The sequence below is a fragment of the Diuraphis noxia genome, unplaced genomic scaffold, assembly GCF_037042655.1.
Source record: "Diuraphis noxia isolate RWA-SAM2 unplaced genomic scaffold, SU_Dnox_SAM2 contig0005, whole genome shotgun sequence".
Lineage (NCBI taxonomy): Eukaryota > Metazoa > Arthropoda > Insecta > Hemiptera > Aphididae > Diuraphis > Diuraphis noxia.
The window spans coordinates 32,297,649-32,324,662 of record NW_028301715.1 but is presented as its reverse complement, the minus strand read 5'-3'; the positions used below and the strand labels follow the sequence as shown (position 1 = coordinate 32,324,662).

General features: G+C 29.1%; 1 long non-coding RNA gene across 1 annotated transcript in view; it reads left to right on the top strand.

Moving 5' to 3' along the window:
- Nucleotides 1–24,027, top strand: part of LOC149055203 (uncharacterized) — a 55,095-nt gene extending 31,068 nt beyond the window's left edge. The window contains exons 3-5 of the long non-coding RNA XR_016192112.1: nt 15,436–15,522; nt 15,601–15,684; nt 23,950–24,027. This is a non-coding gene — a long non-coding RNA (uncharacterized LOC149055203). The remainder of the gene's footprint in view (nt 1–15,435; nt 15,523–15,600; nt 15,685–23,949) is intronic.
- Nucleotides 24,028–27,014: the final 2,987 nt, after the last annotated feature.

Sequence of the window (27,014 nt, the reverse complement as noted above, 5' to 3'; positions counted from 1 at the left end):
TTCAAAGACCATAATTTTTTCCAAATTTCTATTTTGATTCTTAAAAATAATTTGCCTGCGGGCGCCAATACCCCCTTTCCATTTTTTTTTTCAAAATGTTGCTTTAGTTGATTTTGGTGTACACAATTTTTGAACTTTATTAGCCAATTGCCACTAAAAAACTTAATTAAATCATGATTTATTTATCCTTCTCTTATTTTTCTTCAGAATACAGATTGTAGTTTTTATTGTGTATTCCAAGACCATAATTTTTTCCAAATTTCTATTTTGATTCTTAAAAATAATTTGCCTGCGGGCGCCAATCCCCCTTTCCATTTTTTTTCTTCAAAATATAGCTCTAGTTTATTTTTGTGTACAGAATTATTAAATTTTATTAGCCACTTGCCACTAAAAAACATAATTTTATCATGATTTAATTATTCTACTTTTATTTTTCCTCAGAATACAGAGCTGTATTCATTGTGTATTTTAAGACCATATGTTTTTCCTAATTTCCTTTTTGATCCTTAAAAATCATTTGCCTGCGGGCGCCAATACCCCCTTTCCATTTTTATTTTCAAAATATAGCTCTAGATTATTTTTGTGTACAGAACTATTAAACTTTATGAGCCACTTGCCACTAAAAAACATAATTTTATCATGATTCAAATATCCTTCTTTTATTTTTCTTGAGAATACATAGTGCAGTTTTCATTGTGTATTTAAAGACCATATTTTTTTCAAATTTCTTTTTGATCCTTAAAAATCATTTTCCTGCGGGTGTCAATACCCCCTTTCCAATTTTTTTTTCAAAATATTTCTCTTGTTTATTTTTGTGTACACAATTTTTAAACTGTAGTAGCCAATTGCCACTAAAAAACTTAATTAAATCATGATTTAATTATCCTTCTCTTATTTTTCTTCAGAATACAGAGTGTAGTTTTTATTGTGTATTCCAAGACCATAATTTTTTCCAAATTTCTATTTTGATTCTTAAAAATAATTTGCCTGCGGGCGCCAATACCCCCTTTCCATTTTTTTTTTTCAAAATATAGCTCTAGTTTATTTTTGTGTACACAATTTTTAAATTTTAGCAGCCAATTGCCACTAAAAAACTTAATTAAATCATGATTTAATTATCCTTCTCTTATTTTTCTTCAGAATACAGAGTGAAGTTTTTATTGTGTATTCCAAGACCATAATTTTTTCCAAATTTCTATTTTGATCCTTAAAAATAATTTGCCTGCGGGTGCCAATACCCCCTTTCCATTTTTTTTTTCAAAATATAGCTCTAGTTTATTTTGTGTACAGAATTATTAAACGTTATTACCATTTTGCCACTAAAAAAACAATAATTTTAGCATGATTTAATTATTCTACTTTTATTTTTCTTCAGAATACAGAGCTGTATTCATTGTGTATTTTAAGACCATATGTTTTTCCAAATTTTAGCAGCCAATTGCCACTAAAAAACTTAATTAAATCATGATTTAATTATCCTTCTCTTATTTTTCTTCAGAATACAGAGTGAAGTTTTTATTGTGTATTCCAAGACCATAATTTTTTCCAAATTTCTATTTTGATCCTTAAAAATAATTTGCCTGCGGGCGCAAATACCCCCTTTCCATTTTTATTTTCAAAATATAGCTCTAGTTTATTTTTGTGTACACAAATATTAAACATTATGAGCCACTTGCCACTAAAAAACATAATTTTATCATGATTCAAATATCCTTTTATTTTTCTTGACAATACAGAGTGCAGTTTTCATTGTGTATTCCAAGACCATAATTTTTTCCAAGTTTCTTTTTTGATCCTTTAAAATTATTTGCCTGCGGGCGCCAATACCCCCTTTCCAATTTTTTTTTTCAAAATGTAGCTCAAGTTAATTTTTGTGGACACAATTTTCAAACTTTATAACCACTTGCAACTAAAAAATATAATTTTATCATGAGTTTGTTGTCCTTCATTTATTTTTTCTGGAGAATACATATAGCCGTATTCATTGTGTATTTAAAGACCATATTTTTTTCAAATTTCTTTTTGATCCTTAAAAATCATTTGCCTGCCGGCGCCAATACCCCCTTTCCAATATTTTTTCAAAATATTTCTCTTGTTTATTTTTGTGTACACAATTTTTAAACTTTAGTAGCCAATTGCCACTAAAAAACTTAATTAAATCATGATTTAATTATCCTTCTCTTATTTTTCTTCAGAATACAGATTGTAGTTTTTATTGTGTATTCCAAGACCATAATTTTTTCCAAATTTCTATTTTGATTCTTAAAAATAATTTGCCTGCGGGCGCCAATACCCCCTTTCCATTTTTTTTTTTTCAAAATGTAGCTCTAGTTTATTTTTGTGTACAGAATTCTTAAACTTTATTTGCCACTTGCCACTAAAAAACATAATTTTATCATGATTTAATTATCCGTCATATTTTATTTCATTAATTTTTCTTGGGAATACATAGTGTAGTCTTCATTGTGTATTCTAAGATCATAATTTTTTCCAAATTTCTATTTTGATTCTTAAAAGTAATTTGCCTGCGGGCGCCAATACCCCCTTTCCAATTTTTTTTTTCAAAATGTAGCTCTTGTTAATTTTTGTGGACACAATTTTCAAACTTCATAACCACTTGCAACTAAAAAATATAATTTTATCATGAGTTTGTTGTCCTTCATTTATTTTTTCAGGAGAATACATATAGCCGTATTCATTGTGTATTTAAAGACCATATTTTTTTCAAATTTCTTTTTGATCCTTAAAAATCATTTGCCTGCGGGCGCCAATACCCCCTTTCCGTTTTTTTTTTTTAAATATTGCTCTAGTTTATTGTTGTGTACACACTTATTAAACTTTATTAGCCACTTGCAACTAAAAACATAATTTTATCATGATTCAAATATCCTTCTTTTATTTTTCTTGAGAATACATAGTGCAGTTTTCATTGTGTATTCAAAGACCATAATTTTTTCCAAATTTCTATTTTGATTCTTAAAAATAATTTGCCTGCGGGCGCCAATACCCCCTTTCCATTTTTTTTTTCAAAATGTTGCTTTAGTTGATTTTGGTGTACACAATTTTTGAACTTTATTAGCCAATTGCCACTAAAAAACTTAATTAAATCATGATTTATTTATCCTTCTCTTATTTTTCTTCAGAATACAGATTGTAGTTTTTATTGTGTATTCCAAGACCATAATTTTTTCCAAATTTCTATTTTGATTCTTAAAAATAATTTGCCTGCGGGCGCCAATCCCCCTTTCCATTTTTTTTCTTCAAAATATAGCTCTAGTTTATTTTTGTGTACAGAATTATTAAATTTTATTAGCCACTTGCCACTAAAAAACATAATTTTATCATGATTTAATTATTCTACTTTTATTTTTCCTCAGAATACAGAGCTGTATTCATTGTGTATTTTAAGACCATATGTTTTTCCTAATTTCCTTTTTGATCCTTAAAAATCATTTGCCTGCGGGCGCCAATACCCCCTTTCCATTTTTATTTTCAAAATATAGCTCTAGATTATTTTTGTGTACAGAACTATTAAACTTTATGAGCCACTTGCCACTAAAAAACATAATTTTATCATGATTCAAATATCCTTCTTTTATTTTTCTTGAGAATACATAGTGCAGTTTTCATTGTGTATTTAAAGACCATATTTTTTTCAAATTTCTTTTTGATCCTTAAAAATCATTTTCCTGCGGGTGTCAATACCCCCTTTCCAATTTTTTTTTCAAAATATTTCTCTTGTTTATTTTTGTGTACACAATTTTTAAACTGTAGTAGCCAATTGCCACTAAAAAACTTAATTAAATCATGATTTAATTATCCTTCTCTTATTTTTCTTCAGAATACAGAGTGTAGTTTTTATTGTGTATTCCAAGACCATAATTTTTTCCAAATTTCTATTTTGATTCTTAAAAATAATTTGCCTGCGGGCGCCAATACCCCCTTTCCATTTTTTTTTTTCAAAATATAGCTCTAGTTTATTTTTGTGTACACAATTTTTAAATTTTAGCAGCCAATTGCCACTAAAAAACTTAATTAAATCATGATTTAATTATCCTTCTCTTATTTTTCTTCAGAATACAGAGTGAAGTTTTTATTGTGTATTCCAAGACCATAATTTTTTCCAAATTTCTATTTTGATCCTTAAAAATAATTTGCCTGCGGGTGCCAATACCCCCTTTCCATTTTTTTTTTCAAAATATAGCTCTAGTTTATTTTGTGTACAGAATTATTAAACGTTATTACCATTTTGCCACTAAAAAAACAATAATTTTAGCATGATTTAATTATTCTACTTTTATTTTTCTTCAGAATACAGAGCTGTATTCATTGTGTATTTTAAGACCATATGTTTTTCCAAATTTTAGCAGCCAATTGCCACTAAAAAACTTAATTAAATCATGATTTAATTATCCTTCTCTTATTTTTCTTCAGAATACAGAGTGAAGTTTTTATTGTGTATTCCAAGACCATAATTTTTTCCAAATTTCTATTTTGATCCTTAAAAATAATTTGCCTGCGGGCGCAAATACCCCCTTTCCATTTTTATTTTCAAAATATAGCTCTAGTTTATTTTTGTGTACACAAATATTAAACATTATGAGCCACTTGCCACTAAAAAACATAATTTTATCATGATTCAAATATCCTTTTATTTTTCTTGACAATACAGAGTGCAGTTTTCATTGTGTATTCCAAGACCATAATTTTTTCCAAGTTTCTTTTTTGATCCTTTAAAATTATTTGCCTGCGGGCGCCAATACCCCCTTTCCAATTTTTTTTTTCAAAATGTAGCTCAAGTTAATTTTTGTGGACACAATTTTCAAACTTTATAACCACTTGCAACTAAAAAATATAATTTTATCATGAGTTTGTTGTCCTTCATTTATTTTTTCTGGAGAATACATATAGCCGTATTCATTGTGTATTTAAAGACCATATTTTTTTCAAATTTCTTTTTGATCCTTAAAAATCATTTGCCTGCCGGCGCCAATACCCCCTTTCCAATATTTTTTCAAAATATTTCTCTTGTTTATTTTTGTGTACACAATTTTTAAACTTTAGTAGCCAATTGCCACTAAAAAACTTAATTAAATCATGATTTAATTATCCTTCTCTTATTTTTCTTCAGAATACAGATTGTAGTTTTTATTGTGTATTCCAAGACCATAATTTTTTCCAAATTTCTATTTTGATTCTTAAAAATAATTTGCCTGCGGGCGCCAATACCCCCTTTCCATTTTTTTTTTTTCAAAATGTAGCTCTAGTTTATTTTTGTGTACAGAATTCTTAAACTTTATTTGCCACTTGCCACTAAAAAACATAATTTTATCATGATTTAATTATCCGTCATATTTTATTTCATTAATTTTTCTTGGGAATACATAGTGTAGTCTTCATTGTGTATTCTAAGATCATAATTTTTTCCAAATTTCTATTTTGATTCTTAAAAGTAATTTGCCTGCGGGCGCCAATACCCCCTTTCCAATTTTTTTTTTCAAAATGTAGCTCTTGTTAATTTTTGTGGACACAATTTTCAAACTTCATAACCACTTGCAACTAAAAAATATAATTTTATCATGAGTTTGTTGTCCTTCATTTATTTTTTCTGGAGAATACATATAGCCGTATTCATTGTGTATTTAAAGACCATATTTTTTTCAAATTTCTTTTTGATCCTTAAAAATCATTTGCCTGCGGGCGCCAATACCCCCTTTCCGTTTTTTTTTTTTAAATATTGCTCTAGTTTATTGTTGTGTACACACTTATTAAACTTTATTAGCCACTTGCAACTAAAAACATAATTTTATCATGATTCAAATATCCTTCTTTTATTTTTCTTGAGAATACATAGTGCAGTTTTCATTGTGTATTTAAAGACCATTTTTTTTTCAAATTTCTTTTTGATCCTTAAAAATCATTTTCCTGCGGGCGCCAATACCCCCTTTCCAATTTTTTTTTCAAAATATTTCTCTTGTTTATTTTTGTGTACACAATTTTTAAACTTTAGTAGCCAATTGCCACTAAAAAACTTAATTAAATCATGATTTAATTATCCTTCTCTTATTTTTCTTCAGAATACAGAGTGTAGTTTTTATTGTGTATTCCAAGACCATAATTTTTTCCAAATTTCTATTTTGATTCTTAAAAATAATTTGCCTGCGGGCGCCAATACCCCCTTTCCATTTTTTTTTTTCAAAATATAGCTCTAGTTTATTTTGTGTACAGAATTATTAAACGTTATTACCATTTTGCCACTAAAAAAACAATAATTTGATAATGATTTAATTATCCTTTTTTATTTTTCTTCAGAATACAGAGTGTAGTTTTCATTGTGTATTTTAAGACCATATGTTTTTCCAAATTTCTATTTTGATTCTTAAAAATAATTTGCCTGCGGGCGCAAATACCCCCTTTCCATTTTTATTTTCAAAATATAGCTCTAGTTTATTTTTGTGTACACAAATATTAAACATTATGAGCCACTTGCCACTAAAAAACATAATTTTATCATGATTTAATTATCCGTCATATTTTATTTCATTAATTTTTCTTGGGAATACATAGTGTAGTCTTCATTGTGTATTCTAAGATCATAATTTTTTCCAAATTTCTATTTTGATTCTTAAAAGTAATTTGCCTGCGGGCGCCAATACCCCCTTTCCAATTTTTTTTTTCAAAATGTAGCTCTTGTTAATTTTTGTGGACACAATTTTCAAACTTCATAACCACTTGCAACTAAAAAATATAATTTTATCATGAGTTTGTTGTCCTTCATTTATTTTTTCTGGAGAATACATAAGCCGTATTCATTGTGTATTTAAAGACCATATTTTTTTCAAATTTCTTTTTGATCCTTAAAAATCATTTGCCTGCCGGCGCCAATACCCCCTTTCCATTTTTTTTTTCAAAATATTGCTCTAGTTTATTTTGTGTACAGAATTATTAAACGTTATTACCATTTTGCCACTAAAAAAACAATAATTTTAGCATGATTTAATTATTCTACTTTTATTTTTCTTCAGAATACAGAGCTGTATTCATTGTGTATTTTAAGACCATATGTTTTTCCAAATGTCTATTTTGATTCTTAAAAATAATTTGCCTGCGGGCGCAAATACCCCCTTTCCATTTTTATTTTCAAAATATAGGTCTGGTTTATTTTTGTGTACACAAATATTAAACATTATGAGCCACTTGCCACTAAAAAACATAATTTTATCATGAGTTTGTTGTCCTTCATTTATTTTTTCGGAGAATACATAGAGCCGTATTCATTGTGTATTTAAAGACCATATTTTTTTCCAAATTTCTATTTTGATTCTTAAAAATAATTTGCCTGCGGGCGCCAATACCCCCTTTCCATTTTTTTTTTCAAAATATAGCTTTAGTTGATTTTGGTGTACACAATTTTTGAACTTTATTAGCCAATTGCCACTAAAAAACTTAATTAAATCATGATTCAATTATCCTTCTCTTATTTTTCTTCAGAATACAGATTGTAGTTTTTATTGTGTATTCCAAGACCATAATTTTTTCCAAATTTCTATTTTGATCCTTAAAAATAATTTGCCTGCGGGAGCCAATACCCCCTTTCCATTTTTTTTTTCAAAATATAGCTCTAGTTTATTTTTGTGTACATAATTATTAAATTTTATTAGCCACTTGCCACTAAAAAACATAATTTTATCATGATTTAATTATCCGTCATATTTTATTTCATTAATTTTTCTTGGGAATACATAGTGTAGTCTTCATTGTGTATTCTAAGATCATAATTTTTTCCAAATTTCTATTTTGATCCTTAAAAATAATTTGCCTGCGGGTGCCAATACCCCCTTTCTATTTTTTTTTTCAAAATATAGGTCTAGTTTATTTTGTGTACAGAATTATTAAACGTTATTACCATTTTGCCACTTAAAAAAACAATAATTTTAGCATGATTTAATTATTCTACTTTTATTTTTCTTCAGAATACAGAGCTGTATTCATTGTGTATTTTAAGACCATATGTTTTTCCAAATTTCTATTTTGATTCTTAAAAATAATTTGCCTGCGGGCGCAAATACCCCCTTTCCATTTTTATTTTCAAAATATAGCTCTAGTTTATTTTTGTGTACACAAATATTAAACATTATGAGCCACTTGCCACTAAAAAACATAATTTTATCATGATTCAAATATCCTTTTATTTTTCTTGACAATACAGAGTGCAGTTTTCATTGTGTATTCCAAGACCATAATTTTTTCCAAGTTTCTTTTTTGATTCTTAAAAATAATTTGCCTGCGGGCGCAAATACCCCCTTTCCATTTTTATTTTCAAAATGTAGCTCTTGTTAATTTTTGTGGACACAATTTTCAAACTTTATAACCACTTACAACTAAAAAATATAATTTTATCATGAGTTTGTTGTCCTAAATTTATTTTTTCTGGAGAATACATAGAGCCTTATTCATTGTGTATTTAAAGACCATATTTTTTTCAAATTTCTTTTTTGATCCTTAAAAATCATTTGCCTGCGGGCGCCAATACCCCCTTTCCGTTTTTTTTTTTTAATTATTGCTCTAGTTTATTGTTGTGTACACAATTTTTTAACTTTAGTAGCCAATTGCCACTAAAAAACTTAATTAAATCATGATTTAATTATCCTTCTTTTATTTTTCTTTAGAATACAGAGTGCTGTTTTCATTGTGAATTCCAAGACCATATTTTTTTCCAAATTTCTTTTTTGATCCTTAAAAATCATTTGCCTGCGGGCGCCAATACCTCCTTTCCAATTTTTATTTTCAAAATGTAGCTCTAGTTTATTATTGTGGACACAATTTCTAAACTTTATTAGCCACTTGCCACTAAAAAACATAATTTTATCATGATTTAATTATCCTTTTTTATTTTTCTTCAGAATACAGAGTGTAGTTTTCATTGTGTATTCAAAGACCATAATTTTTTCCAAATTTCTATTTTGATTCTTAAAAATAATTTGCCTGCGGGCGCCAATACCCCCTTTCCATTTTTTTTTTCAAAATGTTGCTTTAGTTGATTTTGGTGTACACAATTTTTGAACTTTATTAGCCACTTGCCACTAAAAAACATAATTTAATCATGATTTTATTATCCTTTTTTATTTTTCTTCAGAATACAGAGCTGTATTCATTGTGTATTATTATGTTATATTTTTATAATTTTATATTCTGAGCGGAGTGATGAATGCATTGTTTTTGTGTCTGTCATCAGTCATCACGTTTTATGGCAGTAAAAATTCTTCGATTTTTGACTTCAGTACCTCAATCAATCAGAAAGTGAATCTTGTTACTTTGGGGGTTCAAAAAAAAATATATTCTTAATATATATATTTAAATATATATAAAAAGCATTCTTAATATTTTTCTAAATAATTGATAAAAACCAACTAAAAATTAAGGGAAAAACTGGAAATTATAAGCACAATCAGTTTTTGACAAAATCAATTTTCTTTTTTGATGTAACTTTAAGACAATTGATCATAGATATATACAATTTTCACCGTATGTATATATAAGTATATTCTATCCACTGTGCAATTTTCAAAAAATTTCTTCTTAATTTGAACTATTCATAGGTATTTTGAATTTTCGATAATTACTATTTTTTTAAAATTAATATTGATAAAAATGAATTTATTGGGTAGAAATGTTTGAAAATTTAACACAAGGCTCTTAACATTTGTTACAATGGCAGCTGAAAAATAAATGAAATTCATAGTTTTTTTTAAAAATAATTTTCATCATCTTTCAATTTTAGATTTGAAAATTTAATACATGATTCCTTACAATTTTTTCAATCTTTATCACAATGAAAATGTCCACTGGAAATTCATATTACATTTTCATAAGCATTTGAAATTTAAATTCTTACAACATTGGATTTTCACTGGATTTCATATTTAGTGATTTTGGTGTTACTTTAAAAAAACGGCCGCAGATACTAGAAATTTTCACTGAATGTTTATATCTCGATTTTCTATATTAGTTACTATTTTTAAAATATGTAGATTTGTTTTGAGCTATTTACTGATATTTTAATTTTTTAACTTTTTCAGTTTCACAAAATGTATTTGTTGGGTAGAAAAGCTTGAAAATTTAATACATTGTAACAATAGCAGTTAAAAAATATTTAAAATACATAGGTATGATTTTTTTTTATAAGCATTAAAAGTTCAAATTTTGACTAAACACGTAAAAATTACGGCAACGTTCAAATTATTTTAGATAGAAATTCATAGATGTTTTTCTTTTTAGATCTAAAATTTGCAAATTAAATACAAGGCTCCTAATATATTTTTAAAATAGCAGTTTAAAAATAAATCAAATTTATAATCACAATTTTTTTATATGCATTAAAAGTTTGAATTTAGACTACAAACGTAAAAATCACGAAAATTCTTAAATTATTTTATGCTAGAAATTCATAAAAAAAATTCCTTTTAAATCTAAGATTTGAAAATTTTTAATAATTTATAATATATCCTAGACCAGAGGTATTCAAACTTTTTTAGCACACGGCTCCTTTGGGTGTTCACAATATTTTTACTGCTCCAAAATTATTATGAACAAATTGAAACTACACACGGATGCAATATGGGAAATATGTTATATGTGTGATATTAATAGTAAATTTAGTATTAGAAATAAAACTTTAAATGTTCGAATCGTAAGGTGTGACGTTTTCATTTCCATAATGATTGCAAATAATATTTATAATAATTATACAAGACCTAGGTATGATGTTGGTTTTCTGTGCTTTGACGCGGCTCCCTTTTCAAACTTTAGCGACGCCCTTGGGAGCCGCGATGACGCACAGTTTGAATACCTCCGTCCTAGACAGATAAACCATCTCCGCTCAGAATCGTTTTTCATATACAATGATATAGTATCATTGGATTCAAATATAATTCCATCAATTATTTTAACCCATTTGTAACCTACTGTACAGTGGAGCGACATCCACGGTTTACCTGCTTTTTTTATTACTTCTTGAAAAACATACGCTTGTGGGCACCGATCCCCCATTCCCATTTTTTTTTCCTAATTCAACACAAGTTTATTTTTGTGCACACGATTTTTAAACATTAATATTCAAGTGGTCTCTTAGTAATCATTAGTTGATAACGTTTGACGATCATTATTATACATTCTTAAGTAGGTAAGCGTAGAAGGCAGAGGGTACTAAGTTCAATTTAATACACTTAAGCAACTTATCGTTCGAACTCAAGCAGAATGAGTACATTACAAGGACAAACTGCAAAAAAAAGCATATCTGTTGTGACAAAAACTTTATATATTATTGTTGTGATACGACTACTCCTACAGTTGTCGGCAACGACTTGCAGTCTGATGGAAAAAAGGTTAATCACTGGTTGGTGTCACTGTAAAATATTGACAATTTACAGCGCCATGCACACAGTTATAATAAGAAAATAATTATAGTTATATATACAATGAATAATAATAATTAATATTTTAAATATTGTCATATATTCTATTTTGAAACAAATATTTTATTTTTCAATTAGGACGCACTTTGCATGGCATGGTTAATCAATTTTTCAAAAAACATTGCATGTAGTTATCATAATACCTTATATTATCATAGATATACATATACCTGGTTTGAGGATAAATCGTTATTATTAAGCGATTTCATAAAAATTTAAAACTCAAACGCTCAAAACATTTTTTCTATAATGACGCTTCAAATTTTCTCTATAGCTATTTGAAACAAAACATATGGAAAACATAGTAGTGTATACAATAAATTCATGCATAATATGAATTTACAATTTTAAAAAGAGCTGAAAACAGTTCTTTCAAAATGTTGTAGGGTACTAGGTAGATAGGTAGGTAGTTACTTACATAGCTAAATGTTTTTAAAAAGATTAAAAATTAAAAAAATAGTTATTGACTTTGACACGATTTAATATATTATACAAGTGAATACTGAATATACTATATTGGTATCTATGTACCTACTGAATTTGTAATTATTTAAATGTATTTATCATTATCCTTATTAGTTATTACTAATTTAATTAAACTTATTAGTTATTACCTAATGTTTTGTTAATAGCCAATGGGTCCCTAAAGATATTAATTTTTTTGGCTTGTGCTCTCCATCGCTACTTGGGGGGAACTTTTCCTTCCGGTAATCCTACCCCCAAGATATGAGTGTTGAATACTTTAATTAGTATTTTAGAAGTAGAAAATCTATATTCTATATATTACAGAAATAGCATTTGTAAAGCATATTAGAATAATCTTTATAATGACTAATTTAAAGACATTTTAATATTCATATTGATAATACATTACACATTTACACTAATCAGTAGGTAATGAGGTTTATCTATAGATACTAGTATAGCTATATAAACTATTGGATATTTGATTATGAATAGGTACATAACTAAAACTAAATAATTTAAAATAAACTAATTAATAATTTGTTGTTGTATGGAAAAGTATAGATAAAAACATCCATTATTAGGTCCAGGAATATAATATAAGACTGAGTGAGCACCTTCCGACTTTCAAACTTCAATCCTTTTCCTCACTTCTAAAATGTTTTTAATTATTATACTTACCTTTTTTTCGATTATTTATAATTTTATATCATCTGAAAATATGTAAGTATATTAATATATTTATCAAAATAAGTAGGTACCTAGGTAATGTAATGTAATGATTATTTAAATCTATGTATATTGTACATGTGTGAAAATGAGATCTTTGATAATTACCAAAGATGTTAGGAATCACTCCGCATTTGATAGTCATGCGGTTTTTTTTAAAAATAGATATAGTACCTTAGAGAGCCTATATAGAGTAGGTACCTATAAACCAAAATAAATAACTGGTGAGGCCTGATGGGTATATTATCATACCGACTATATCTTTATGTAGCCAATACCATAATGTAGAAAACATAGACTTATAATTTATATTTTAAGTCTATGGTAGAAAAGGATGTTTTAGTACAAAAAAGTGCTACTGCCTACTGCTCTGACGAGTATAGTGGTGGCGAATCATATAATAAATTTATATCACATCAGTAAATCATCCAAGGATCATTAAAGATTTACCCAATGGACTGAACAAAGCATAATAGAAACATTTGATAAATGAAATAACTTTTGTGCTAATTAATATTTTTTTTCTATAATTTGTTGATGCTGCGCCTGCACTTATCATAGAACTTTTTTTAAATTTATAATTCTGAAAATATGTTATTAAACTATACCTATACGTGTAAAAAATTTAAAAATATTGATCAGAACATAAGTTATTTCGTTTGTCAGATCTTCTGTTGCATTGTATGACGTATTGACATATGTTGTTAAGACTATACAATCAGAACTTGTGGCGATTACGCTCTTATAGTATAGTGAACCGATTTTTTTATCATGGGCCTACGTGAATTATAAATACATGACAATTCAATTCACATAGTGTATTAAACCACGTGTGGTTATTTTAATAGTAATATTTCAGAAGTATAATTCATATACCATCAAATATATTACTATTTATATGTTTATACTTTGTTACTTTATATTACACCTAATTTTTTTTTTTTAAAAGCACCAGTGAACTCAATTAGAAATCACTTCGTTCGGAATCTAAAACAGTGACCAAATATTATTAGGTATATACCATACCTATACAAAAGAATACATTATAATATCAATTTCTATGATATTATAGATTGTTAAAAACAATAATTAAATAATAAGATGGATTTGTATTATAATAGTTTATAATATTATATTTTCTGATATAATGCAATGCATTTTACATTATCCCTAATTAGATAAGTACCTACATGGTAAGTTGTGTAACTGTTGATATTAAAATTAAAATTGTGAACAATGTATTAACATCATTAATAGCAGGCATCGAACAAATAGGTACCGAGTACTAGTATACCTATAGTAGTAATTTAATACCTTTTTATAGATTTTGGTATTAATCATTCATAATGTAATATGTAAGTAAGTAGTTATATAGGTACCTATATAAAAGGTATGTTAAATATTCAAAATTACATTTATGTTACTTATACAATATGTAAAACTCAAATCACAATTAGTAACACCCTGACTACATTTGTACATTTATTGTAGTATTATCTAATAAGTTTACTCTGACATTCAAAATATGTGATTTAAGGTTTTTTATACATTGATAAACAGAAGTACTTATTTATTATATTTTGTGGTATTTATTTTCATGGTTTTATGTCATTCTTTGAGTAGGTACCCACACTTATTTTTATATAAATTGCATATAGTTTACTATTATAACTTTGAATCATGTTTGGTGAAACATTTAGGGGTTGGTAAGTACACTGGATGTCAAATTTGAGAGCAAAGAAAAATTAAAATCCTCCCAAGTGATTAAAATCTATTTATCAGTGATTGTCACTAGTTAAGTATTTTTTTGGTGTTGATAGCATACTAAACAATTTATTGTTTAAAATAATAATATTTAAAACATTAATATGTCAGCAACATGGACATATAATTTATACTATTTAGGTATATATACATTATACATATATGATTTGCACTTTGCAGTTAGGCATAAAAGTTACAGACAAGAAATACTAACAGTATAGCTTTGCATTAATTATACATATTTTAACCTTTTTATTCTTTATTATTATAGAAAATAATAATTTTGGGTGGCATATTTTATTCAACTGGCAGTTACATTTAAAATTCTCCATTTGCATATATATAAATGCTCAAGTTAACAAAAAACAAAAATTAAATTGCTGTTTCTTATACTTTCATGTGTTAATTTTTTCAAGGAAAAAACAATTTTTTTTTAAAAATTAATTATCAATACAAATTATCTATACAATGTTTATGAGAATAAAAGCTCTTTTAAGCAAACTTGTGATAGAGATAGAGAGTAAAACAATATTGATTATTCTAAAATAAACGAATAAGAAAAACTATAGATAGCAGTGTCGGCCTGGCCAGGGCAGCGAGGCAGCGAATGCTGCCGAGGCCCTCACCTTTTTTTTTTTTATTCTAGCATAGGCACCTCAAATAGTGACTGATGGGGACTTAATAGCCCAGGGTGCTAAGTATTGTTAAAGGCTCTTTAGGTCATTTACATACATGTGCGATTAAATTTTGGTAATTGGGTCTCGCACAAATATATACAATTAATGAGCAAAAAGAGTTTAAAAGATAAAAACTTATTAACATTGAAATATTGAATATTTGAATATTTTCGGTTTATTGGAATACCATTTTGTTTTTAAAATACAAGTATTCTCTAGGTGTTTTGTTGTCATGCAAGTATGCAACATTAAATTCTCTTACCGCATCATAATGGTTTAAAAATACGAGTATTTATTATTTTTTTTTTTTAAATTTAAAATTTCAGGTAATTCTAGTGTTACAAGTGATCCAGTTTTAAATATAACTGAAAATAATTCATCAGATTTTGAAAATGATTTGATATATGCAAATGGTAATAATAGTAAAAATTAAAAGCTATGCAATGTGTATGTTATTTTATTCAATAAATAATCAAAATTGTCTTTTTTAGATAATTCTAGCACAGGTTGTGATATAGTTTTGAGTACAACTAGTAATACAGCAAATATAGAAAGATGCATAACTAATAATACTGGTAAGTGGTGATACATATTATATAAATATATTATGTAACTATTAAATATAACTTAACCTTATTAGTTATTGCTTATATTAAAACAAAATATATACCTATTGAAATATTATGTACACATTTGTTATAATAATAAAATAATAGTTTAATTTTAAATATATATTTTCTATAATATGTTGTGTATGTATGAAGTCAAGTTAGTTTGTATTTAACAATAATACATTAATTAATATGCTACAAAAATATTCATGTATAATGTATATATTTTATATGTATGTAAGATATCACAAAACATGACTTTCACAATTTCAACCCAATCTTAGATAAATTTTGATAAAAAAATTGAGGCCCTAAAAAAAAACCCTGCCTAGGCCTTTCATAGCCCAGGCCGACACTGATAGATAGGTACACTCAAATAAAATATAAGGACAGATATTATTGATTAAAAATTGAAAACAATATGCTCAGTACCTACATATTATTGACAGATATTGATATAGCATATTACTATACTTATATAACTTTTAGTTTAAATAAATGCAAGCGTAGAGGACCATGCACGCTCTGGAACAGGCTGTAGTCAATTTGCACCAAAATTGATCCAAAATATTTACAACATGTGTAATTTGCACCATTTTTTTTAAATGCGTTTGTAATTTGCACCAAAATAAAGATATGTAATTTTCACCATCCTCAGGTAGTAAGAAATGGAATTGTAATTTGCACCAAAATTAAAATCGATTATTTTTTCGATAGTATTTCGATAGTACTAACTTATAAGTATTTATATCCTAATATAAATTTAGCTTAGTTTTTATTTATAAAATAGCTGAGCTTATACACTATTATTGATGTAAGTACTAAGTTTATATAAAATTGTATAATTATGAATGTAAAAAAAGTTGGCCAATTAAAAAAATTATAATATGTTATTAAATCGTATTATTATTATTATTAAAATTATTATTGCCATTCGTATCAATCTAGTCTCGACGTCTACGAAGATACCGAGGAAATATCGAATATTTCAAAATCGAATATTCGATAATCGAACAAATAAATAATCATTTTGGTGCAAATTACAAATTCTATTTTCGACTACCTGAGGGTGGTGCAAATTACATACCCTTATTTTGGTGCAAATTACAAACACTATTTTTGGCTACCTGCAGTGGTGCAAATTACATATCTTTAATTTGGTGCAAATTACAAATTCACCTGGAGCATTGTAAGTCTTAACCCTTAAGCTTTTAGAGCTGTCTAGGTTTTAGCAACAATTATATACCTAAAAAATAAACCTTTTTTTTGCTTTGTAATTTGTATCATAACTTATAAGTATTCCTTAATTTGTTCTTGATAGTTGATAAAAAAATGTCAGTTTTCTGTGTGGTCATTATAATTATTAGTACTTCCATCAAGTATTATTAATAACGCCAGTGCAGCGTTTTTATTTTCAAAAAGGTTGTTGAAGTGTTGAACATAATACTCGTATATTTATATCTAATTATATTATACCTGTTAGGGCCGGGAGCATATAATGATAATATGCGCACTCCGGACACCTTTGTTGCTCACCACTAACACATAGGTCTTAAATATGCGAGGACTAGCTGGGTGTGTAGTGGTGTACCTAATAGCTCGAACAGCAGTGGTCGGGATTGCCGGGCAAATACCTACTGTCTAGCTACGTAATGCATGTTGTTGTGTATTTACGTATATTATTTGTGTGTTATGTGTGTATACAGGGTGATTTTTTAAGCATGCTCGCCCCATTTTTATGCTTAAATTATGCATATATTCAAATTTTGATTTTTGGAATATTTAAGTGTAGGTAGTTAAAGGTGATATTTTTGAGTACTTCGATTTTTCACAACTTTTAAGGAGTATCCTGTAGCGATACCAACTTTGGTTTTTCAAATGACAACCTATATGCTTTAAAGCAAAATGTGATTCAGATAATTTTTCTGAAAATTTTGACATATTGCAATCAAAATTCGAACGAAAACTTCCAGAGTTATTCTACTTGAAATACTAAGGAATAAGGATAAAAGTCTAATACTTAAATGCCTACGTTGTAAATGGATACGATAATTATAATTCGGTATACAATATAAAATGTGCTATTGTACACTATTGTTCGGTATTTTATTATAAGTAGGTATACCTATGCTATACAAATATTAACGTTGCCTATAAGGTATAGGTAACATGGATAAAATAAAAAGGATATTATTTTATTCATATTTTCTTTTCTTTTGAAAATTGTCAGATGCAATATTTGGCCATTTAGTAATAAGTAGTGATTATTAACAAATATTTTATTTTTATATTGTATACCGAATTATAATTATCGTATCCATTTACAACGTAGGCATTTAAGTATTAGACTTTTATCCTTATTCCTTAGTATTTCAAGTAGAATAACTCTGGAAGTTTTCGTTCGAATTTTGATTGCAATATGTCAAAATTTTCAGAAAAATTATCTGAATCACATTTTGCTTTAAAGCATATAGGTTGTCATTTGAAAAACCAAAGTTGGTATCGCTACAGGATACTCCTTAAAAGTTGTGAAAAATCTAAGTACTCAAAAATATCGCCTTTAACTACACTTAAATATTCCAAAAATCAAAATTTGAATATATGCATAATTTAAGCATAAAAATGGGGCGAGCATGCTTAAAAAATCACCCTGTATATATGGGGTATGTGTACAATGAATTAAAATTAAAGAAATGGTAACACGATTGCTGGTAGATAATAATAGTTGCTGTATAATACGCAAATTAATAATGGTACAAATATATAATAAAAATCACAGCAACACAATAAGTATAATTTACGGTAAAATTAATAGATGATAAAATAAAAGTATAACTCACGGTAGCTATTAGAGCCACGTGAAAATATAAAAATGTTAGCCCTTCTGGCTCAACAGAATAATATTAATATTTAAATTAGCCCTTCTGGCTCAACAGAGTAGTATAAATATTTAAATTAGCTCTTCTGGCTCAACAGAATAATATTAATACAAAGCAATCCGTTCAAATTAATCTGCGGTCCTTGTGTTCAAACTAATATAATACTTTGCAAATTTGCAGTGACTATTATAAATACAGAAATAATATGAGGTCCTTATGACCAAGAATAATATTATAATAATACTATGTGCTCTTCTGGCACGACAGAATATAATAATAATCGTAACAAAAATATAATAAATATAATATAATAACTCCCAGTAGTTTGTGGAGCGCAGACTGGCCAGCTAGTCCTGAGCTATAGGTATTATAATACAAAAAAAAACACATAGGTACGACAAAAGAATACAATTCTTTAAAGTGTTACAAAAAATAGGTAGCTGCTAAAAGAGTATAATATAAAACTGACGATTGCGCTTATTACGTCAGTAATAACTAATAATACTGTAATGTTACATTGAGAATTTAATATAATAATTTAATTTGTTACAATTTAATAAAGCCCTTCTGGCGCTAATAATTATAATAAAAAACAATATTTGCACTAACTTATTTTACAATTATTGGAAATAATAAATATATTTTTTATTTGCACACACCGTGCTAACGAGACGACGTTTTATACGAGACGGACAAAGAAGACAGTGTCACGGCGGCCATGTTAATTAAAAATTCGCATAGCCGTTGCTGCGCCATACGATAACGAGTCTTAATTATCTATGTTATATAATTCACAAGGCACATTTAAATAGGTACATACAAAAATAAATATTATGGCAACAGGTGATAGTGTGTGTGTGTGTGTGTGTGCGACCAGCTATTCTCCGTGCCCGATATATTAGTTTACGTTTATTTATAATTATGTTGGGGCGGCAATAATATCTGCAATAAAATATTATTATATACCTACTAATAAATATATTAATATATTATGTATAATTTGTTCTAGGGTATAATGTATGTAAAATACTAAAATAATATATAATATTGTCTATCGCAGTATCACTATATTGTAATGAATTTAAAAAAATTGATTATTATAACGCTCGTCGGTATAAATTCGGCTTTAATAGGTTTGGGCTGAAATACTGTCGGCTAAAATACGGTTCTGCTAGTAATTGTTATTGTTAAAATGTCCTGTTACATATGATTGTTTGCTTAACCTGGTTTATAGATTTAATTATAATATGTTTTGTATATTATGCATTATACAACATACGACATACGTTACTTTTCTCGTGACGACAACGAAGTTGGACCGCCGACATTATTCATCTCAACACGCACGCCGTTCTATTGCGAGTTATTCGAGTTTGTTATACGTTACTTTTCTCGTAACGACGACGACGTCAGACCGCCGACATAATTAATCTCAACAAGCACGCCGTAATATTACGAGTAACTCTAAATATTGTTATACGTTACTTTTCGAGTAAACCATGACTACGTCGGACGCGGCATAATTAAACTCATCGCGCACATCAACTTATTACGGGTAACTCGGAATTGATATAGGTTACTTTTCTTGTGACGACGACATCGGACGGCCGACATAATTATTCTCAATGCGCACGCCATTCTATTGCGAGTTACTAGAACTTGTTATACATTACTTTTATCGTGACGACGACGACGTCGGACCGACGGCATAATTAAACTCAGCGCGCACATCGTACTATTACGAGTAACTCGAAATTGATATAAGTTACTTTTCACGTGACGACGACGACGTCGATCCAACCTTCGACCATATAAGCTAATATAGACACGGCATACGGTAAATATCTTGACGCCAGCATCATGTAGCGTGTGACGTCACGTTTGGGCAATAACACCGGCCGGCGCCCGGACTATAGATAGTATTCTAAATTCTAGCTATCCCAATAAAATATGATTGATTAATGGCTTAACTTACAAATTTTAATTCTTAATTTCTTATTTCCTTATACTATAACACTAATTACTATTTATCTATCTATCTGTGTATCTCGGGTTTTCTCCTATTTTACGAGTTATTTATTAATTAAAATATAATTATTAAATTAAATTTACCAAAATGATATATTTAGAACTAGTATATATTGTATTGTTACCTCATTGTAAACTCTCAGATTAATATACACTTGAAATCATAAAATAGCAAGGCTGGGCAAGTTAACTATTTTTTTTAATTCGTTAAGATGAGTTAATAAAGAAAAAAGTAAGTTAAGTTTAAAGTTAAAGTTACCTCTATTTTTTTTAACTTGCAACAGTTACAAGTTACTTAGAAAATAAAAGTAACTTAACTTAGTTAAAAATAAGTTACTTTTTTTACTATAAAATTAATATTTATACTGCCTACCTTTTTTAAGCTAACAAATAACATAATAATTCAATAAATGTCTTAAATATTTTAAATAAATGTATGTAATAAATTTATTTACTGTAGTACTTATATTTGTATATTATACTTTAATCAATGATGAAATCCAATAAAATAATAAAATAATTGTTATGTATTTGTTAACGTAAATGATCCACAACTATACTAAATATTATCTATTAGAATATAATTACTTGATTACACAATATATAAATATATTATATAAAATATTATTTAATTAATAGTAAGAATACAATATTTAATCAAACCATTATTGTATTTTACCATTTTAGTAGACATGCAGTAGTTACCTTATACCTATTTCTAGTGAGTTGTATTTGCCATTTGGTATATCATATATTCATATGAATATCAAAAGTAAAATAATGCAACCATAAACTAAGCTTTTCAACATTCATCCTTTAACTATCATTATAATAAAACCATGATTATCAAACATTTCAAAACACAATACTTTCAAGTTTCAAAGAAAGCAGTTTAAAACTATGAAAGCTAGAATGTGAAAAATAATTTTCGACGACAAGGGACAGACTCGGGACATACAATACGACAGTAAAAAATGTGTTCCAAACGGCAAACGCTGTGAGCCTGTCAACGAGTGAACACCAAATAAACAAATAAATAATAACTCGAAATTGTTTTGCCCAAACGTGATGTCATATCATTAAACATGATGGCTACATAATTGTTCCTATACAAGTATAAGATAAGGCGCGTCTACTAGCTTATAAGGTCGAAGGGTCCAACGACATTATTATTCTCAACGTGCACACCGTTCTATTGCGAGTTACTCGAATTTGTTATACGTTACTTTTCTCGTGACTTCAATGAAGTTGGACCGCCGACATAATTAATCTCAGCTTCTCAGCGCGCACATCGTATTATTACGAGTTACTGAAACTTGTAATATGTTACTTTTCTCGTGACGACGACGACGACGTCGGACCAAAGTCATAATTAAACTCAGCGCGCACATCAACTTATTACGAGTAACTCGAAATTGATATAAGTTACTTTTCACGTGACGACGACGACGTTGGACGACCGGTATAATTAATCTCAACTCGCACGCCATACTACTATTACGAGTAACTCTAACTTGTTATACGTTACTTTTCTCGTGGTGACAACAAAGTTGGACCGCCGTCATAATTAATCTCAGCGCGCACATCGTACTATTACGAGTTACTGAAACTTGTAATACGTTACTTTTCACGTGACGATGACGACGTTGGATCGCCGACGTAATAAATTTTATAGAGCACGATGTTCTATTGCGAGTTTTTTTTTTTTTTTATAAGAAATTTACAATCTGTTCTTAACTAGAACAACAAGCAAATGTACATAGCGAATTTCTATATGAATTTTTTGAGGTAAGAAGCTACCCATTGGTGACACTACCTATTTTGTGTTCTTACATTTTTAAGTTAAGCTAATTTTAATTTTGAGACAGAAGGTCCCGACACCATCTTCGCTTAAGCCGTCTGGGTGGATTACCTGGAATGGACAAGGTAGATAGTTTTTTAATAAGAGTAGGATTAGGATGAAGAGGTAGTTTGGTGTGAAATCTTTTGTAGTAGCATTTTGCTTCGTCAAGTACTGTTGTTATTCTTAGATCGTTATGGAGCGTAACATTGCAGGATATAAATGTAGGGGCATTTGTGATTTTTCTTAGGGCAATATTTTGAAAAGCTTGAATTTTTTGTATATTTGATTTTTTTGCACTACCCCAGAGCAGGAGCCCGTAGGTCCAGATGGGTTTTAGAAGAGCTTTATATATTATTAATTTGACATTTAGATTAGTGTGTTTAATCGATTGTTTAATTGTAGCCTTTTTGATTTTATGTGTGGAACCCATGTAAGTCGCCGGTCTAAAAGGAGTCCTAGATATTTTACTGTTTGGGAAGGGGGAATTTGGATTCCGTAAAGATTAACGTTTGGGCATGGAACCTGTTTTAGAGTGAATGTCGTCTGAAGCGATTTATCTTGGTTTACTTTGACTCTCCAATTAGTATACCATTTTTCTATAAGATGTAGGCGATTTTCTAGATTTTCTAGAAGCTATCAGAGGATCTGCATTGATGAAAATTATTGCTTTATCGTCTGCATATTATGCAATTATCGTTTAAGGTGTAGTAGGTTGATCTGATGCATAAATGTTATATAGTATCGGGGAAAGTATGCCTCCTTGAGAAACACCTATTACCAGATTACACGCGAAAAGTTACGAACAACAAATTCGTGTTGCTCGAATGGGGTGGGTTGATTGGCGCCCGCAGGCAAACGCATTATAAGAAAAAAAAAATTAAACCTTATTTTGAAAAGTTTAATATAAGAATCTGGAGTCTAGTCTAATCTCAAGGAGAATAAATAACTAAACATATGTACCTATATATCGACGCCAAGATGTAATATAATTTGGTACCTATGTAAAGCGTAGGTACATGAATATCTCGCCGCCGACCAACACACACACACACACACACGCAAACAGTCACCATAAAATTGCAGTTTATTTTCGTAGTGTATATTTTTGTATTAATTGTGTGGTTGTGAATTATTATATAATATGTAGATTATAAGAAAATTATCGCCGCCGCCGCCGCACTGGCTGCGCGAATAGTAGATATAGTTAGCACGGCCGCCCAACCAAGCTAGTCCAGTTCCAGTGTGTAAACGATAAGCACAACAGTTTTTCTTATGCTACGCGCGAAAATCGCCGGAAAATTATTATATTTTTTGTGTCGGCGCGAATCGCCACATTTTTTTAAATATATTTTTATATTGTGTAAGGCGCTAATCGCCACTTTATTATAATTGTGTGGGCGCGAATCGCCACTTGTATTATTATAATTGTGTGGGCGCGAATCGCCACATTTATTAATTATTATTATATTTATTTTCCAGTTTCTGTGTGTGTGTGCAATCATTTATATAGGCTAGGTTAGGTAGCAGCTGGCCAGCCGAGCACCGACAAAATTGTGAGTTTTTTACTTATATTACTATTATTTATATTTAATAATTTATACGAGCTCATATAGCAGCGTTATATTATATTTTTACCTGTTGGGCGAGGAGGGCCATATTATTATACTTTTTATATACCTTTCTGTTGCTGTGATTTTTATATTATATTGTGGATTTTAAATTATTTGTATATTACAGCAACTTAGTTACCAAAAACCGTGTTACCTTTTATTTTAATTTTAAGTATACACACCACAAACGTACACTAGCACTCTTTAGTTTTGATCGGTGATCCCGTCCACTTCTATCGAGTCGCTATACACACATATACACGCATACACACGGTCGGTCGGTGTCTGAGTGCGCCGCGCGAAGTATTTGGTGACCAGGCGTCACGGCCTATTATTGTGTCGTTCCCGGCCCGTACATATTGGTGACCTCGACGTGATTATATTAATTCGATTTTGTAATTAATATTTTAATATTATCTTATAAACTATTTTACCATAGTTGTTATACTCTTAATTATTTTGCTTATAATAATATTAGCCGTCTTTGATATCAGTGTAACGTATTATTAAGACTGCCGGGCAAGGGGAGTGTAGAGTGTATAAAGCTTCAGCCACAATATTATTATTTACTGCTGAGAAAGAAATATATAAGAGAATATATATATTTATTATTTTTAGTACAGGTTTGCAAAATAGGTATCAAAATTAACTAATTAAATTATCGCTAGCATGTCGTCAGACGAGGCACTGTTGGTTCAGCTAAAAGAGCTTAAGAAGAAGCGAGGCATAGTTAAGGCAGCGCTCACTCGCATGAAAACTTTCGTTCAGAGTTTTGATCCGACGGTAGAAGCTATTTCTCTCTTAGAATTTAGGCAGGAGGAGCTTCCTAAGATAAATCAAAAATTGGCGATATCCAAACTCAGATCGAGCTGATCACAGTTGATGACTTGGATAAGGAGGAGGACGAGCGTGGGAGATTTGAAGTTGAGTTTTTTAGGATTAGATCTACAATACAGGAAATAATCAATACAAAAAACGTTTTCAATAGCAGCGCGCACAGCTCCACCCTTAATATGTCAGCTACTCAAGCGCGTGTACAACTGCCCTCCATAAAACTGCCAGAGTTCCATGGTAATATTCAAGATTGGGAATCGTATTATGATTGCTTCAGGTCTATGATGCATGAGGACGACAATATCGCACCAGCTCATAAATTTTATTACCTGAGAGCGTCCGTCTTCGGTGCAGCTCTGGACCTCATCAAGACAGTCCCGATGACTGACGCGAATTATGAGGTAGCGATGATGCGACTGAAACAGAGATGTGACATTAGGAGTCTAACCATACAATCACACGTTAGGTCGTTATTAGAGTCACCATATGTGGAAAAAGCAACAGCAGCACAACTTCAACAGCTGCATTCGCACGTATGTACCCACGTCGCCGCTCTTAAGGTACTAGATCAGCCAGTTGAGAAATGGGACGCATGGCTAATTACGATAGTCTGTATGCGTTTAGACAAGGACACGTTGCATGGATGGCAGCTCCACCAAAGGAACACACAGCTTCCCAGGTATATTGATCTCGAAGAGTTCCTAGCGAGTCGCTGTGTCGCGATGCAAAATTCTTATACATATCTCCCCTAACATAAGGAAGTGGAAGAGAAGGAAGTGGAAGAGAACAATGTAGCGACAAAACAGCCAGGGCTGAAGAAGAACATTGGAGCGACGGTGGGAAAAAGAGCACTGGCTGCAACTACAAAGGCATGTGCAGAAGAAGCATGTGCTTGTTGCCTTGAGCCTCATAGATTGTATCAATGCAATAAATTCAAAGATATGTCCCCTTACAAAAGAATAACGCTCGTGCGTGAAAAAAGCCTTTGTTTTAACTGCCTTTCTCCATATCATAGAGTAGATTCATGCAGATCAAAGTTCGGTTGCCAGAAGTGTAAAAGGAGACATAATACTAAACATATGTACCTATAGTAAAAACATCATGATTTAATGATTACTTATAGAGCAAATGATTACAAAAGTTTAAATTTCTGTTCAATAAAATAAATTAGAGTTTAATTATGAAAAAAAAATGGGAATGGAGGTGTGGCGCCCGCAGGCAAGTCTTTTTCAAGAAGCTAAAATAAAAATTTTAAACGTTATAATTTATAATATTAGAATACACACTGTAGTCTGCAGTATGTAATCTCAAGGTAAATATATATGAATAAAAATATTTATATAGTAATATGATCATGATTTAATGATTACTTTTATAGAGCAAATGTTTTTTAAAGTTTAAATATGTGTATTGTGTACACATAAATAAACTAGTTGAATTATAAAATCTAAAGATTATAAAGAAATAAATAAAAATATTTATAATACCTAATAACATCATGATTTAATTATTACTTATAGAGCAAATGGTTATAAAAGTATAAATTTGTGTAGAAAAAAATAAATTAGAGTTTAATTATGAAAAAAAAAATTGGGAATGGGAGTGTGGCGCCCGCAGGCAAGTGTTTTTCAAGTAGCAAAAAAAAAAATTTGGATAATAATATAAGAATACACACTAGAGACTGCAGTATGTAATCTCAAGAAGAATAAATAACTTAACATATTTATAGTAATAAGATCATGGTTTAATGATTACTTATAGGGCAAATAGTTATAAAGGTTAAATTCGTGTACACAAAAATAAATTAGTTTAATTATGAAAAAAAAAATGGGAATGGGAGTGTGGCACCCGCAGGCAAGTGTTTTTCAAGTATCAAAAAAAAATTAGAAAATTTATGATATAAGAATACACACTAGAGTCAGCAGTATGTAATCTATCTCAAGGTAAATATATCAATAAAAATTTATAGTAATAAAATCTTGATTTAATGATTACTTATAGGGCAAATATGAAATAGTTGATAAAGTTTAAATTTGTATACACAAAAATAAACTTGAGTTGAATTATTAAAATATGTAAAAATACATTTTGTAACCAAAC